The sequence below is a fragment of the Nilaparvata lugens genome, chromosome 7 (assembly GCF_014356525.2).
Source record: "Nilaparvata lugens isolate BPH chromosome 7, ASM1435652v1, whole genome shotgun sequence".
In the NCBI taxonomy this organism is placed as follows: Eukaryota; Metazoa; Arthropoda; class Insecta; order Hemiptera; family Delphacidae; genus Nilaparvata; species Nilaparvata lugens.
In genome coordinates, this window is record NC_052510.1 from 53,011,142 (window position 1) to 53,030,741 (window position 19,600).

Here is a 19,600-nt window from a genome sequence, read left to right on the forward strand (position 1 = left end):
CTCTTACAAGATATCCGATATTCTGATTCAGTGAAATTATATGTATTTTAAATACAATGATTGGAGTTATTGGAGAATCAATTTCCACTTCCAAGTCGGCTAAAAGACAATTCAACTATACAATATCAACTATACTATATTTTTGTACAAGATGAATTTCAACTATATCGTAAATGTTTTATCAAAACTCTCCAGATATTGAGACTTATCGTTTCCAAGGACATTGAAGTTCTTCATTGATTGACGAATTAACAAAAGCTTATGATAAAAAGTAATTAGTATGTGATCGGTTTATGATCATAATGTGAACGAATCATCAATCATGTACTGCATCTTAGGACCAACTCTAGAGTACCAGCTGGAGATCTCTAGATTTGTGTCTTTCTCAAAATGTTCTCTCCAGATTTATTATTACTTCTTCTTCATCGATTAAAAATGATTTGAATGGAACTTGAGTAAACATATATATATTTTATAATCTCAGAATCGTCTGCTGGAGTTTTCCAGATTTGTGTCTTTCTCTATCTTCCTCAAAAATTCCCAATCTTATAACGATGTTCGAGGACTCAATTGTAAAAAGATCAGAAATCGAATGAACAGAACGCACACTTCAATCTCTTCATTATGAAAAGTATCCTCATATGAGTCTCTCTCTCTCTCAAGTTCAATTTCCCTATTAAAAATTCACAACAAGCGGCAGATACGTTGAGACTGAACTCTGATAACAACTATTGAAACGTTTCTAACCACTAATGCGAGATAAAAAACCACACGTTTATCAAAATCAAGACCGATCGCAAGTGTGCGTGGGAAGTATTGAAAGGTTGAGGGACCGAATTTGAGCTAGTAACCACAGACCTCATTACATGAACTATTAAAGTGTGAGCTACAATCATTACATTGATTTATACGAGTATATTTTATTATATCATAGTCTTCATATCTTTCCATCATAGTCTCGTTATCATTTGATAAAAAGTGTGCGACTCTATTCTGAAGGGTTTCTATTCATTCAGGGATTGAATGGATGTCTGATAAATGTCTGAAGGATGTCTGATGAATGCATGAAGGGTGTGTCACGGCTTGCTCCCGAAACCTAAAACTAAATTCGAAGAGAAATGACTTTCCCGTTCCACCATGTCTGGCTTCATTCATTCCACTTTAACCGTGCATCATTTTTCTCGATTGGCCTTGACCGTAGATTGAACTTTTACTCTCATCCATTCGTCATTCATTGAAAACTATTGCACAATAATTTCATATGATAATAGACCTATTAAATAAACCTATAGACCTATAGACCTATTAAACGGTGTCAAATGTGTAGAAGACATCTCAAATTATATTGAATGCAAGTAGAAATAGGTACTAGTTCTATTGGAACGGTATTTTTACGCAAGTATTTGAATTGTTTGAACAAATTGTCAATTTGTTAGATATTCTTGATAACTGAATGCTCAGTTATCTTTGAAAATTACTGGCAATAATCAAACCAAATTGAAGAATTCAAGCAGTTAAACCATAAATGTCAGTGATTATCAAGATATCTGATCCGCAAAGGAATAATTTTTTCCTAAATATTTGAAAACAGCAAAAAGGTTCAATTTGCAGTGAACTATGTACAGGTATCACTATTAAAAATTATTCAGGAATAAGTGAATTCGACTGATTTTGATAAACTTAATTCCATGATTGAGAATGTAAATCCATTCGGTGTAGTTTAGAAATTCATTGAAATCAATCTTATTCAGTATCAAATATACGTTTCGGATTAATCACGAGCAAGTTGTCCATTTCCTGTTGACAGTCGCTTAATTTCTGTAGAATGTAGATTATAATACTTTGAAACACGCAATACGGTATCTATTATCTATTATTCTTCCTCATCCAACATTACTGAGTAAAATAGCATCATAACATTGGCCTATTTAATTCCGAGAATAAAATTGCAATGCGTCGAATCATCTGAATCACAAGACTGATTCTCATTCCTATCTCGAATGACTGATTCACGTATTTCAAATTTTTCATGTGAGAAAAACTATATTTCAGTTTTGTAGATTCGATCATGGAAATAATAAGTAGAAACTGAAGCATTTTCCTTCATTGGATATAAGAGGCCTGTATTCATTTCTGTAATTTGAATTTCATTACATGACTTGATTTCATTTCTTAACTCGAAGGCCTACCGTGTGAAGCAGTCGTACAACTCCGGACATTCCTAATAAATTTACGTGTTTATGACTTTTCCCGTATTTTTTGCAATTGAGTCGAAACTATAATTAGAATTTTTTTGTCATTTTAACATTTTAAGAGAGTATCGATCAAAACACCCAGGAAATACTGGAATAATTTCCCAGGGAGGAATAATAATTTTTCTCGTGCATTTGCTTTGAAAAATAGCCGCGAGACTTTGAATAGGTAATGAGCAAATAATGTTTATTTATAAGAGCGGCTGCCCATGGCATGTTGAACGGGCAGCTTTCATTTTCAAGGTCCTATTTGTTTATTACGATTTCCTATTGCAGAAGAACGGTTGATGGTTGAAAACAAGGTTGACCGCGAAAACATGAAACTAGGTAAATAGCTGACGTTGATCTAACTGAATGTCCATCAAATACTAATCTGCAACCTTATGGTGGAGTTATGTAGCCTTTACTCTTTGAAAAATTGTTAGGACTAGCAGGTAACCAGTGCTTTGCACTAAGGAGAAATTTGAGTTGTAAAATGCTATATCCTTATGCCCAAGAAAATTCAAGACATAGAATATTATCATTTAATATTAATAAATAATAATATAATATTATTCATTTCGTCGAAATTACAAGTACAATATTCATCAGAGTGGAAAGTTATCAGCAGAGCAAAAATGCCTTTGATTAATCTCGAACTCAATCTTTATATATGAACTAGTGTATGGAATAATCTTTCGTAGTTTATCCGCTTATAAGTGAACATAAAAATGATTTTTCAAAGCTATCTGAAGAATATAGAAACAATATAAAAGTTGTACCTGAAATTATTGTTTATCATTAACCTTATTGAGTTACATAGGGAAAACCCTTATAAATAGGGAATGAATTCCTCTAAATGTGGATGTTTTGCAGAGCTTTATTAAAGACTCTCTCTTTTTAATAATTCGTCAAAAATAGTTAATCCACTTGTTATTGAGATGTTTCAATCAATCAAGTAACCTCAATATAGGCTCGTTTTGACTGACAACTAACAATTTAGAGAAGGTTCATTCCCGATTTCCAAATAGTGATTTCTCTAATAATTCGGTCTTGTTAAAATGATTAATTGATTGTGGAAACAAACAATCATCCTTTTATACGTATAAAAACAAACGATCACTTTCAACTAACGATCATTTTACAGGAGGTTTTGTTTTCAAAACTTCCGAACACAATCTGGCTCATCTCCTAATCTAAATTAATAAAATACACACACGTGAGTTGAGATTTGTATCGATGCCAGCTTCTGGTTTCTAGTTGCTAGTGTGCCAATAGCTATGTCATCAACTATTTCAAGCATTGTGGGAGACAGTCAACTCCAGGCATCAAGCATCGTTTGTCGGCTGGTGGTAGGCTATTTCAATTATAAACACAAATGAGGTTTAGTGACCATTAGAAAAGGGCATTAACCCTTGAGATGGGATTCTATGTAGCTACTAGTTCAGTTTAGAATTATCAAATTTATAAAGTTGATCACCTTCAAGCTTCAAGCAAGTGTTCGAATACATCGAGGCATCAAATTCAATTCTGATTGACAAGCTGAATTGGTGAAGGTAGAATGGAACTCTAATCTTGGCGAAAATGAGATTCTAGTATAACAGGTCATATTTAAATTTGTAAAGCTCCTCCTTATACAACATATATAAAAAATTTAAAATGTATGAATTCAGGGCTATTTTCTTGTATTTATAAAATAGAATATTATAGTACCTTTAAAATTAATAAAATATTATACAATTTGTATTCTTGTTTTTTGATATTTTATTAATTTCAAAGGGTACTATAATTCTATTTCATAAATAAGAAATTTAGTTTATAGTTTTGAAGTGACGATTTGTTTTCTCTCCCAACTACATCATGATGGGCCATTTCATCGTTGTGTTTTTCCTGTCCAGTAAAGTTTCATGAAATTGAGTTTCAGGCAAACACTCTCTCTCTCTGACGACTAAGTAATCAATGATTTGAAAAATGAAAGGACGCTATTAAATAATTATTTTATGAAATGCTCCTAGGTTATTGGACTAAGGAAATTTATTTATTTATTTATACATTGATGGATACAATATCATTCTCAACTATTGGGAAAGGATCAAAAGGCTTGAAGCCCAAAACTGTTCCTTTCCAACATTTGGATAGAAATCGTCCAAAAATAGGTTATGTTTATCACTTCATAAATTTTGTCCAATTTTGACAAGTAATGTAAAATTGTTCAATACATAAACTAATATGAATTATTATGTTCTAGGTGTTGATGAGATGAAGCTTGATGTTCAATCTAGGACTCTCATCCTCTGAATCACGAAAATACTAGTAAGTAGTAAAAATTAATAAGGCTGTATGCTATCTAAAACAGGGATTCCCATCAACAGTTTTCCAATGTTACCCTTCAAGTCCCATACAAGCAATCCATCTTATTGTAGAAATTGGAGTTGTAAAATAATATTCAAATCTCTTTCTTATACTGTATAACTCAACTTTATGAAGACCTTACAACCTAGATGATTATCCAGAGCCGATCTGAGTAGTGGCGTAATTGAAGTGAATGTGAGGAGGACATTACATAAGATATTTTCAAAGGATTTAGCTTATATTATCTTCTGAAGGTATTATTTTACAGATTGAGTTCGTGACTGTACAATATTCCGCTTGAAGAAGAGAGGAGCCACACACAAATATCAATCAGCTTTTACTTGCAGTAAAAGAGAAGGGACAAATTTCTTCTATTCTTCAATATCCATTTTTCTTGGGTACTATTGTCAAAACTTCTGAACATCTTACCTTTCTGTGTTCGTTACACTTGAGCCTATATCTTTCAATTCTTTAGCGAGGTTCAATTCCATATCATCTACAAAATCCTAAATAACTCCCATTCATCATCGAATTCCCATTAATCATTGAATTATTCATCATTTAGTTTCTTATCACCTTCCAATCTTCTAATCTTATTTTAAACATCATCATCTTCCAATACCCAATCCTTTTCCGATTCCTAGTCAGCTGCCAAATCAGAATCATCTTTCAATTCTCAATCATCCTCTGATTCCCAACCAGCTCCTTATTCCCAATCAGCTTCTAATTCCCAATCAGCTTCTAACTCCCAATCAGCTCCTTATTCCCAATCAGCTTCTAATTCCCAATCAGCTTCTAATTCCTAATCAGCTTCTAATTCCCAATCATCTTTCAATTCCTAGTCAGCTTTCAAATCACAACCATCTTTTAATTACCGTTCATCTTCCAATCCCAATCATATTTAAATTCCAAATCATCCTCTAATTCCCAATCAGCTTCTAATTCCTAATCAGCTTCTAATTCCCAATCATCTTTCAATTCCTAGTCAGCTTTCAAATCACAACCATCTTTTAATTACCGTTCATCTTCCAATCCCAATCATATTTCAATTCCCAATCAGCTTCTAATTCTCAATCAGCTTCTAATTTCCAATCAGTTTCTAATTTCCAATCAGTTTCTAATTCCCAATCAGCTTCTAATTTTCAATAAGCTTCTAATTCCCAATCAGCTTCTAATTCCCAATCATTTTTCAATTCTAGTCAGCTTCCAATTCCCAATTATCTTTCAATTCCTAGTCAGCTACCAAATCACAACCATCTTTTAATTCCCGTTCATCTTCCAATCCCAATCATATTTCAATTCCCAATCATCCTCTGGTTCTCAATCAGCTTCAAATTCTCAATCAGCTTCTAATTCCCAATCAGCTTCTAATTCCCAAACATCTTTCAATTACTAGTTAGCTTCAAAATAACAATCATCTTTTAATTCCCGTTCATATCCCAATCCCAATCATCCTCTGATTGTCAATCAGCTCCTAATTCCCAATCAGCTTCTTATTCCCAATCAGCTTCTAATTTCCAATCAGCTTCTAATTTCCAATCAGCTTCTAATTCACAATGATCATCCAATCACTAATAATCTTTCTTTTCATCTTCATTTTCTAATTCATGAATACATTCATCCAATTGATTCCTACCATCTTCTTTCAATTCCCAATCAGCTTATAATCCCCAATGATCATCTAATTACTAATAATCTTCCATTTCCTCTTCAGCTTCTAATTCATGAATTAATTCCACTAATCGATGCCCAATAATCTTATTTCAAATCATCAGCTTCCAACTCCTCAACAGCAGTCAGGAGGACACCCTTCAGCTCTCCAGCATGCGGACCTCAGTAGCAGTGGAGTTATTAGTGCCACGTTAGGCTATGTTAGTTATCTAATAGCCATAATTAGGTTAGTGGGAGAACCTGGTTCGACTGGATACGGAGCCGGTACGTCTGAACTTGTCGTGGAGAGTTCCGACCGTCGAGCGGTCAGGAAGCGGCTTGTCAGGGTGCCGAGTGTGGAACTCGAGGGCCGTTTGACTGCCGGTCAGGCCTGATGCGTGAAGCAGCACCAATTCGGCCTTGTCCTGCGCAGATAGGCCCTGCTCTGATCGCGTACCGCCACCTCTCACCATCCTGATCCTGATCTGATCCTTTTATCTTTCTGCTCACCTGCAACCAACGTCATAGACAACAGTCAGTTTAAGGGATCACAATAAGGAGTTGAATTTGCATCATTTTATTGAAATTTTATTCATATTTGAATAATCGTTATCGATAATAGGATAGTTTGTAACTTATTTTATTCCACCCTATTTGAAAAAAGCATTTTTCTCATCTATTCTGTCCTACACTCTATAAATCCATCCATGGACTTTATTATTGAGAGGAATTTTTATGAGGGACTAAATTTCAGATTTCATATAAAAAACTGAAGCTGCTTATGGACAGGGATGTGTAGATGACAAGTAACTGGCTACCAGTGCTTTCCATTATGTTATTTCCCACCAATATTTCTTCTTTACACATAAATCTAAATGGGTTCAAAAGAATGATTGGTCAGATCATATGATTGGTTCACTGACTATGGTCAGGAATGGTGTAGAATTAATGAAAATTGAAGTTATGACATTATTATTGATCATTGAATTACGGTAATTGTAACTCATTTTATTCCATCCTATTTGAGAGCAATATATCTCTCATTCCGATTGGTTCTTCAATATTATCTGGGGACTTTATTATCGAGAGGAGGTTTTATGAGAGGCTAAATTTCAGATTTCATATAAAAAACTGAAGCTGCTTATGGACAGGGAATGTTTAGATGACAAGTAACTGGCTACCAGTGCTCTCCATTATGTTATTTCCCACCAACATTTCTCATTTACACATCAATCTTAATGGGTTCAAAAGCATGACTGGTCAGATCATATGATTGGTTCACTGACTATGGTCAGGAATGGTGTGGAATTAATTAAAAGTGAAGTTATGACATTATTATTGACCATTGAATTACAGTATTTGTAACTCATTTTATTCCAACCTATTTGAGAGCAATATTTCTCTCATTTCGATTGGTTCTTCAATATTATCTAGGGACTTTATTATCGAGAGGAGGTTTTATGAGAGGCTAAATTTCAGATTTCATATAGAAAAACTAAAGCAGCTTATGGACAGGGAATGTGTAGATGACAAGTTAGTGGCTGCTAGTGCTTTCCATTATGTTATTCCCACTTTTTGTGTAGTTGAGAAGTTAATATTGTGGTAATTATTCATATTGAATGAAAAAGACTAAGAAGTTGTCAAAATCAGTGGTTTTCTAAATAGGTTCACAACCATGATTGGTCAGATCATATTATGATTGGTTCACTGACTATGGTCAGGAATGGTGTGGAATTAATGAAAAGTGAAGTTATGACATTATTATTGATCATTGAATTACGGTATTTGTAACGCATTTTATTCCATCCTATTTGAGAGCAATATTTCTCTCATTTCGATTAGTTCTTCAATATCATCTAGAGACTTTGACAAGCAGTGGCCGCCAATAACCTTCTGACTCTACATTCCTTGTCTACATGCCGCTTAGGACATTTGAACTGATGAAAATAGTTCTATAATGATTTTTTGAGTGAGTTCTGCATTCTGTGATATTATTCTCATATGCTACGATTATTGTGGGACAAGAAGATTGGGCTCAAACAAAATAAAAAAATTTGGAATTTGATTGTATTTCACATGGAAAACTTTCGAAAATTTTGGAATTTGATTGTATTTCACATGGAAAACTTTCAAATAAGATGTGTATGTGTTTTTATTTCAAGTTGAAGTGATTCCATAAATCTCCAAACTTCAAAATTCTCAGATCCTCAACGAATAATAAATTCTGATTATGTTTTTAAACAGCGTAGGTGAGCATAATCGGATCAGATCAGGATCTGGGTAAATTGTAAACGATACATAGTAGATTTGTGGTGAATACATAGCTAAAACAACATGCTTCATCTCAACTCAAGGCCACCCTTCCACCCACATACAAGGTCATTGCAACCCTTTGATGCTTCACATGCTTCATACCATCCATTAAGACACTCAAAATCCATCTAAGCTATGAAACACATCGTAAGAGAACACATCAATCTTGGAGGATTCTAACGAATGCAGACCCTTGAGTTTAATGTCTGAGAATCAAAACTGTGTTCACATCTGAGTGGCTCGGTATTTTTAAACCCCACCAACAACCAACTAACTGTTTCAGTTTTTTATTTATTAAGCAATTAAAAGATAGCATGCCTATTCTAATCCATCAAGTGGGAGAATAACTATCTGTCAAATGAAACTAGGCCGCAGTGAAAAATGTACTTTGAAATTGAACAAACACAAGTTGGTCAGCCAAACTTTGAGCCAGGCCTCGCCTTCGCTTTTTATCAAGAAATATTTTTAAGAAACACTCCACAGTAAATAAAAATAGCCGCTAACTACATTATCCTTAGCATATGTTTGGCGTTAGCCAACCGTGAAGTGGCTGAATGTGCTACCTCTAATCAAATCGTGTGTATTTCAAAAACGAAATGAATAGAAACAACCTGAAAAAAGTTTGCCGCCTTATTCACTGGTGCTATAAAATGTGTTCAACTCATTTTCATAGCTTCTGATCCACCTTCTTCGCCGTGTTTACATTCCATTTTTTCATCTTGGCTCTGATACTTCTGGGTGATTTGTTGTGAGTTGTACGATAGTCGTTCGTCCGGAGTATAAAAATAAAAGGAGAAGCCGCCGGAATTTATAAGAATAACTCTGTTCTCTTTCGATGAAATATTTTTATGAAATATTTTATGTTGGGCAAGAGAGAAGTGGAGAATGAATAATTATTGTGTAATGCTGAAATAAATTAATAGTGCCTTAGGAATATGATAACAGATTAGAATGAGATGATTAAAATATAAAAATAGAAGAACTAAGAGGAAAAATGAGGAGGAAGAAGAAGGAGAAGAAAATGAGATAGGAGGAGAACGGGAGCGTGCAGAGTATGCATGATGCACATGTTAAGCGGGTGCAAACATAGAATGCAACACTGCACTATATGCAATTCACTGCAATGCATAGAATAAACACTTTTTGAGTAGAGCTTCCATGAATACTGTAGCAAACAAAGGAAAATCATTCGAAACTAAAAAGCCAAACAACAAAGAGTCTTTTCTCATAGAATTTCCCTTCCATTATAAAATATATTCACATTCGTGAATTCTCAAAAATAATGATAAAAAATTAAAATATGGCACTTGCAACTAGTTTGGTGGGCTGTGTGAATGTTGTGTGTATGATTATAACTATTGATATATCCTTCTTCTAATATTGTATCTCGCATTATATAGGTAATTGATTTTCTAGTCCAAATGCAGATTGACTGTTTTGTTCCAACTATGCTTCTATTTTGTAGCGATATTTTTATTTTTATTTATATATTAAGTTATACTGTACTGTTAATTCATTTATTGCATTTGTAGTATCGAGGTTGAGAGGTCCTAACTCCGCCTAATAAAGAATTTTATAAATTCATTTCATTTCAAAATATTATGCTCTTGAAGAATCAAATAAATAGTTGAAATAACAAATAAAGACTCTTTATTTCGATATTACCGAAGATTAACAGTTTAAACAAATCTGAATATATTATCAATATTTTGAAATAATCTTGAAATGCATATTTTTTGAATACTTGATAAATACGATTTGTAAAGGTGCGTACAGATTTACGAGTCGCGAACATGAGCAATTCAATTTTAATCAGCTGACGCCAAGCTTTTTATATCTGTATCTTACCGTTTCTGTGAAAATACAGATATAGTCAGCTGATTAAAAGTGAATTGCTCATGTTCGCGGCGCGTATATCTGTACGCACCTTAATACAGTATAAACGATACAAACAATAAATGTAACTGAAACAGACATGGAATGACTCACATTATTTCATTTCTCGTTTCTTGATTATTCTCTCATCTATTGCTGTGCATATGTGATGTTATATATATGACATTTACTACAATGAAGTGACATATATGAAGTATTTATCTTTTCTCTTCAAGGCTACTTTTGAATATAAATAACTAGTAGTTCTGTGAACAGTAGACCTCACGCAGTATTCTCATCCACAAGTACCTGATTGAAACTATAGACCTTTGGAAATACAGCAATAGACTGGCTTCTCCACACATCTGTGTAATCACTTGTCAGCTGATTTATGATGAATAATTCTATAGTCTGATTTTTACTCTAATATTGGCGTATGAAGGAGGCTCCTTTTTCCTTTTATATTATCCTTGAAATGCGAAATTTCCAAAAACCTTGTATATACGTCGACGCGCAATTAAGAAAGGAACATACCTGACAAATTTCATGAAAATCTATTACTGCGTTTCGCCGTAAATGCGCAACATATAAACATTTAAACATTCAAACATTCAAACATTTAAACATTTAAACATTTAAACATTTAAACATTTAAACATTTAAACATTTAAACATTTAAACATTTAAACATTTAAACATTTAAACATTTAAACATTTAAACATTTAAACATTTAAACATTTAAACATTTAAACATTTAAACATTTAAACATTTAAACATTAAACATTTAAACATTTAAACATTTAAACATTTAACATTTAAACATTTAAACATTTAAACATTTAAACATTTAAACATTTAAACATTTAAACATTTAACATTTAAACATTTAAACATTAAACATTTAAACATTTAAACATTTAAACATTTAAACATTTAACATTAAACATTTAAACATTTAAACATTTAAACATTTAAACATTTAAACATTTAAACATTTAAACATTTAAACATTTAAACATTTAAACATTTAAACATTTAAACATTTAAACATTCAAACATTTAAACATTTAAACATTTAAACATTTAAACATTAAACATTTAAACATTTAAACATTTAAACATTTAAACATTTAAACATTTAAACATTCAAACATTTAAACATTTAAACATTAAGAGAAATGCCAACCGTCGACTTGAATCTTAGACCTCACTTCGCTCGGTCAAAAATATAAAGCTGAGTACCATTTTTAAATTATTTTGTCACAATATGTTGCGGCTATATAATTCTATTATCAAGTTAATAATCAAGACTTGATAATGTCATTATATAGCCAAAACATGTCGTGGCAAAATAATTTTAAAAAGGGTACTCAAATTTAAATTTTTATTTACATGAAGTATTTATACTGTTTTCTACAATTTTACGTCTAATCCTCTCCTCCTTTCACCGGTAAACCATTCTTTTTAACGGTGCAAGGATACCATCTGCACAAACTGGACAGATGAATTAATATAATCATCGTCACGTATCAACAATGGATGAAACCAGTTTCTCATAACTTTTTACCATTCCTCATTCTTCAGAAGAGCATCTAGCCGAGTAAGAACCGGTCCTCGCTTGACCGTGGCGTGGACTGCCTCGGGACGTTCGTGAAAAGTGTGACTCACTGGAGAAACAATGAAGAGAGAGAATAGAGAAAGAGAATATGATGAGAGGGAGAATGCGTTAGAGAATGTTTTCGAGGTGAGGGTTTGGAAGGGTAGAGAGAAGACAAAGGTAATGTAACCTGATGCATGACCTTGAAAGTGTCCTAATTGTTCTCTCTGTTGATCATTTTGATGTGTGAAGAATGATGAGAATTGAGAATAAGGGAATTGGTCTTTTTGATGTGTGATGATGATCGCAAGATAATCCTTAGTAGAGAAATAGTAAGAGTGGAAAGGAGATGACTGAAGAGAAGGATAAATATTTTATTTCATTTTTATTTATTACATTCCACAATCAGAATATTATCAAATTAATGATTGGGAGAGAATCAACAGGATAATAATATGTGGAGTTGTGAAGTATCATGGGAAAAAGAAAGATGTTAATGGAAAGGGATATAATACTAGTATAATATAGAAGAGGATGAAAGCAATGACAAAGAAAAATGAAAGATTTTGGAGACGAATATTATTAAGTTTACATATAGGTGGATGAAGAGAGATTACTGGTAATGGAACAGTGGAAGAATTCAGAATAGGAATTATTATACCGTTTAGTAAGGTCCACGTTATAATGGCAGTGGAGAAAAACGTTGTCGAACCTTTGTCTTGTCGATGCCTTCTATAGACGGTAGCAGATACAGGTTTATTGATGTAATAATAACTGTTCATTCTCGTTTAAAATAATCAATTATATTTCATTAAGCAATAAATTATTTTCTTTAATAATTCCATAATGGATGGAAATTACTGAGATATTGCAATAACAGCATTTAATTTGGATTTTCGTTTAATAATAATAATTGACTCCATAATGAATTTACATAATTAAGATAAAATATTTTATTAGTTAATTATTGATTCTAAATTGTCAAAAGACGATCTGGCAGCAGAGCAAAGCGAGAATGAGATAGTGCTATCTGAAAGACAAGGATAGCAATACCATTGCTAATCAAACACTGTCATTATAACGTGGACCTCACTATAGTGTAGATAAACAAGCAAGGAAACAACATGGATGAAGATGAGAAGAAAATATGGTTTATTTGTGGAATTACATAATTAGACAAAAAGAGAAGATACATGGAAATTGCATAGTAACACAAAGGAAACGCAAAGGGAAGAGAAAGCTTGAATGCGAAGTGGAAAAGAAGAAGAATCGAAAGCTACAAGGAAGAAATAGAAAAATGGAAAAAAGTTGAGGAAAAATAGGAAAATACAATTGAGATGCAGATGTGAACAAGAAGAAGATAGAAAAGAAGATGATGACCGTAGATAGTGAAGATGATGTAGAGACAATGCATTGCTTTTGTTTTCGAAGGAACTGTTGCGTGTCACTTTATATAGAGTAGGCGAGTAGACTACAGTATACTATCTCCGAATAAAAAACTAATTGATGGTTGGGGGGAGGGGGTGTAAGAAGAGGGTTGTGACTAGTTCGTGTGGTATGGTGAGACAACCTGCTGGAAAAAGAGGTAGACTTCAGGCTGTTGTTGCTTTTGATTATGTTGAGATGGAAGAGAACTGACGTGGAATTGAGTTGTGAACATATATGAGTAGAGTTGGTATTGTTAATCTGATTTATTTGGAAAAATGCATAGAAGCTCATTATTGCAGGACAAATAATTTCCTATCATGAATAATAACGCTTCCATAACAAAAATTACTTAAAAAAGGGAACTTGGATTTTATTTCTTAGAAAATAACTATGTTTCCTTAGCCCTAAAGTAAACAGCTTACATGCAATTGTGTTTTATTTTCCGTTATTAACCAAATAAGCAAGTAAGTGTTTCTATTAAACTTTAATAAATTTGTCGAGAAATTACTTCTGTGAGCTGTAAAATAATTCATGGAATTGATTACAAGAAAAGTGCTTGAACTGATATCCTACATGATTAGAAATTGGACAAAACTTTTTAAGTGATAAACATAACCTATTTTTTGATAATTTCTACCCAAATTTGGGAAAGGAACAGTTTTGGGCTTTAAGCCTGTTGTTCCTTTCCCAATCATTCATAGTTGAGAATTATTATATTGTATCCATCAATTATAAATGAATAAATAAATTATGCAGATGCTTCTTTGCACATTAACCTTTATCAATAGATAATAGCCACCTCTCTAATACAAAGCCCCGGCCTACTATATTGCAACGTCACAGTGTAGGCCTAGAATCTAATAAATAATTGGTGAAAAAGATCAGCTGGTATTTATTAAAATATTTTTCACCAATCATGAAGATTCTAGGCCTACACTGCGACGTTGCAATATCGTAGGCCGGGGCCTTGTATTAGAGGTGGCTATAATAGTACTCTAATTGAGTCAGAGTTTACTAATTTAACCACAGATAAAGTGAGGTATTTCAGTTTAATGAAGGTATTCAAGGATATTCAGGTTCAGATCGTCCGAAATACATACTTGCAACTCACAAACGATAATATCTGATTCCAGTGAGGTTTATGAGTGATAAACAAATATTTCATACTTGACAGGGTGGCTGAAGGATTCCAAACAATGCCTCCGAATTACTGGAGCCCTATAATTCTCTCATGGCTACTCTGTAAAAGGACACATGTGTAAACTGGCCTGACATATGTATGGGAGTACAAAAATGCAAGCTTCACAAAGATACCGTAATATACTAGAATCATATCTGCATGCTTGTACCGTATTCCACCGGTATGTACTGTAGTGACCCTCTGACAGGTAGGCCTACTGGTGCTCATAATAAACAACACAAGATCAGAGACTTCACGCACTGCCCCTCCATCATAATGCCATGCATTATTCCGTCTTACTTTTCATCTTCCTTCCTCTTCTTCCTTCTTTCCTTTTATTCTTCATTTTCTCCTCCTTTCTTGAACTTTGCATCCGTCTTCACTTCAAAACTCTTCTTCTTTCTTTCATCTTATTTCTCTTTTCCTCCTCATTTCTTGAACTTTGCACCCGTCTTCACTTCAACACTCTACTCTTTCAACGTCTTTTTACTTCTCTTTTCTAATATTTCTTATTCGAACATACTTTCCTCCTACTCAGTCACTTCAATATTTTTGTCCCTCCTTCTCTTCCCATGAATTCTTATTCCTTATTACTCTTCTTCCTCTGATCCTTCCTAACTCCCCTCTTCCTCTCTCTTCATTTTCTCCCCCTCTCTTGAACTTTGCATCCGTCTTCACTTCAAAACTCTTCTTCTTTCTTTCATCTTATTTCTCTTTTCCTCCTCATTTCTTGAACTTTGCACCCGTCTTCACTCCAACACTCTACTCTTTCATCGTCTTTTCTACCTCTCTTTTTCTCTTTTCTAATATTTCTTATTAGAACATACTCTCCTCCAACTTAGTCACTTCAATATTTGTCCCTCCTTCACTTCCCACGTATTCTTATTCTTTATCACTCTTCTTCCTCTGATCCTTCCTAACTCCCCTCTTCCTCTCTCTACAAAACTCCTTATTTTTTTCACCATCACTTCCTTAGCTATCACCTTCTCTACCTCCTCTATCTCTTCTCCACGATCTTATTATTCATCATTATGACCATCCTTCTCACTCCTTCTATCCCTTCTTCCCCAATCCTTCTTGATACTCTCTACCTTTGAATACCTCACCTCTCTCTTCGTTCTTCCGTCTCTTTCAGTGAGCGTTGATTCTCCGCTTGCACACTTCATAATAATTCCCTTCCATTTCATTTTTTCTCCTTTCAACTCTTTCTCATATTTTGCTCCTTTCACCCTTTCCCCCTCATATCCCTCTTTCATTATCATTCTCCCTTATTATTTCCCTTTGTCTCGTACCTTTCCTCCTTCATCATCATTTTTCCTTTCCTGCTTGTACTCCTTAATCTTCCACTTCCTTTACACGGGTCATTACCCTCTGCACTGATGCTTCGTCCCCCTGGAGGCAAACTTCCAACTGACCACGTCATCAGTCGTGTTGTAGTTGTTTTGATTGTTGTGTTTGTGTATTCACAGCACTCGTTGTTGCTCTTGAACTTGGAAAAGTCTGCCTCGATCTCATACAACCGAAAACAGTACTCATTTTTGCTTCTTATCAAATTTTCTAGATGTTCAAGAAAGTCTTTTGAAGATTTACACAGTTGTCATAGTTTCAATCAACTCTTGTAACGTGAAGATTCAAAATCTTTGGAGAGCAAGTCATATTGTAGTAATTGTCTTTTATTCTTTAGGACTACTTTTGTATATAAATAAAAATATGAATCTGTGTACCTTTTTAAATTATTTCGTCACGACATGTTTCGGCTACTAATGTCATTTTCAAGTGATTGATTTTCCATTTCCACTTGAAAATGGCATTAGTAGCCGAAACATGTCGTGACGAAATAATTCAAAAAGGGCTTTTTGAATTCAAACTCAGATTTATATTTTTATTTATATCTTAGTAATATAAAAAACGTATAATACATTGTATATTTTCTTTACCGTGGTTATTGATAGTATCTTTTCTCAATGGTGATATTCAATGAATCATAACTCATGAATATAATTTCCCACTTTTACGTCTTATCTTTCTTTTCTTCAATTCTACTTTTCTCGTCTATTCTCTTCAATTTTCTTTTCTTTACTATTCACTTTTATTTGCTTTCTTGATATCATCACTTCTTTCACAGATTCGAATAACTGGATATTGAAGATTTAAAATCGTTATTTGTTCAACATTTCAAGCTCTTCCAAGTGCATTCTCAATAAAAACACACTCATAAATCTAGAAATGTGTTCAGTGTCCGGAATACATAAACTACAAGTGGCTAAGAGAGCTAATGGACGAAGGCAAATAAAGGAATATAGAGTTCTCCACTCCTATAGTGAGGTCCACGTTATAATGGCAGTGGAGAGAGATAGGAGAACAACGTTACCGATCCTCAGTCTTGTCAATGCCTTCTATAGACGGTAGCTGATACAGGTGTATTGATGTAATATTAACTGTTCATTATCGTTTAAATAATCAATAATTATATTTTATTAAGCAAGAAATTATTTTTTCCAATAATTTTATAATAGAGTTTCTCTAATTAAGATTAAATATTTTGTCAAAATCAATTATTTTTTATCAAGAAAGAAATTATATTTTCCAATAATTTCATAATAAAGTAATGTTTCTATAATTAAGATGGAATATTTTGTTAATTAATTATTAATTCTACATTGTTAAAAAATTGCGAGAAAGAGATAGCGCTATCCGCTTCGTTGAATGATAGACAAGTATAGCAATATATTTATTTATTCTTACAAAAATCTAGGAGTGCAACAGGCATAACAGCCCAAACGCACTCATGAATACAGGAAATACATTATTAAAAATTATTACAAAAAAATTATATATAAATACAGTACTAGAAAAGTAATAAAAGAGAATGATTAAAATAGTACATGTGAAAAACAGACAAGAAAAAATAGTATTATAGTTACTTTGAGAAAGAAAAGATTAATGTTAATGGTAAATGATAAAACTGAATTTTGTTTATTCAATAAGATCAATCATAACCACATAAAATAACAACATATAACCTACGTATTACATATGGTTAATTCTAAGAGAAGTGATAAAGGAACTAGAGAAAAAAAGGGAGCAAAAGGGAAGTGGAAAACTATACTATATGCTATAAATTTCTATACCATTGCTAAAAACTAAAAACTATACCATTGCTAATCAAACACTGCTATTATAACGTGGACCTCAGTACAGATGGAAGTGTGGAAGAGAAGAACAAGAATATTATGGACGAAGATAGACTGAGGGATAGAAGATGGTATGAAAAAATGGAAGTAATAAGTAGTGATGCATTGAGAAATGTGTGCGATGATTAACATTGCAGGTGATAAATGATGAGCGATTAGGTGTGCTGGAGAACGAATGTGGCGGAACGACATTAAAAAAGAAAGATAGAGGGATAAGAAAGGTGGAGAGAGAAGAGCGTGATGAAGAATTGAGATAATATTTTATTATTGTGATGGCTTTTATAGATATAGATGGGTTGTCTGTAAGTTGAAGGAGTTCGTTGGACTTCGGGGCTACTACCTCAACAGTATGTTGAAAGCCAGATGGCTTAGAGGATGACCATACAAGAAAACCTGACAGTTTGTTGTACAAGGCACCGCTTTGATTCTACTCTTTTTTATTCTTCTACTGTTTGTTTTTTATGATTCCAAAGTCCATTTCAAAGCTACCTAATTATATTTGATTTCCATCTCTGATGTTGTCATGAAGTGGTAGGGAGAACCCAGTGTATCTTGGTTTATTTGATCTCCCAAATATTTAATCTTATAATACTAGTAGTTCTGTAAACAGTAGACCTCGCGCTCAGTGAGTTACATGACCTGTTGTTATGTTTTCTCAAAAATTAATAAATAATTTATCAATTAAAAATGTCTAGAAAAAATCCAAAATAGACATAGAGCTTTCTGTCCTATATCGTACCGTGACGTGTCGTCCCGGAATGTGAGTGTGAGCGCTGTTATCAGGTCTGGCTGCAACTGTCTACAACGTTGATGGAAAGATACAATTTTCAAGATGTTCGATGTTTTTGAACGGGTAGTATTATAGTCAACTGTCTACTAACGTTAATGGAATGATACATTTTCAAGATGTTCGATGTTTTTGAACGGGTAGTATTATAGTCCATTAGACAGCTGAATTATGATGAATAATTCTATAGTCTGATTTTTACGGTAATATTGACGTATGAAGGAGGCTCCTTTTTCCTTTTATATTATCCTTGAAATTCAAAATTTCCAAAAACCTTGTATATACGTCGACGCCCAATTTAAAAAGGAAAATACCTGTCAAATTTCAAAAAAATCTATTACCACGTTTCGCCGTAAATGCGCAACATAAAAACATATAAACATTCAAACATTTAAACATTAAGAGAAATGCCAAACCTTCGACTTGAACCTCACTTCGCTCGGTCAATTATCTCTCTAATATTTAATACTAATAATTTGATCTCTGACCTAAATTATATTTGATTTCCATCTCTGATGTTGTCATGAAGTGGTAGAGAGAACCCAGTGTATCTCTCCCAAATATTTAATCTCATAATATTATCTCTCTAATATTTAATATAACTAATTTGATCTCTGACCAGTAACCTTGGTTTGTTTGATCTCCCAAAGTAGCCTACATGAGAATTAATTATGTTCTCGTATGTTTAATCAAAAATTGATACAACCTATTGGAGTTGTGATGACTTAACTTCTCTCAACCCCCAAGAATTTCAAATAGAGTATTTCCAGTTCATAGTTCACCCTAAGATCAATCAAATAAATCTAGAAATAGATAAATTCTATAAATTCTAAATTTGTGTACGTATTTTAGAATCAACTATAATATTTGATACTTGATAAGAGGCAGACCAAGAAATTGTTGGCTAGATGAAGTCATAGAGAAACAATAGTGTAAGTAGATATCCCATGGTATAGGGAATTTATGTCGCAACTTTCACTGTTATCTCAAG

At 33.1% G+C, this 19,600-nt stretch overlaps 1 protein-coding gene across 1 annotated transcript in view; it reads right to left on the reverse strand.

Moving 5' to 3' along the window:
* Window positions 1-19,600, reverse strand: part of LOC120352466 (aquaporin AQPAe.a-like) — a gene marked incomplete at its 3' end in the record, with an annotated part of 112,765 nt that overhangs the window by 62,987 nt on the left and 30,178 nt on the right.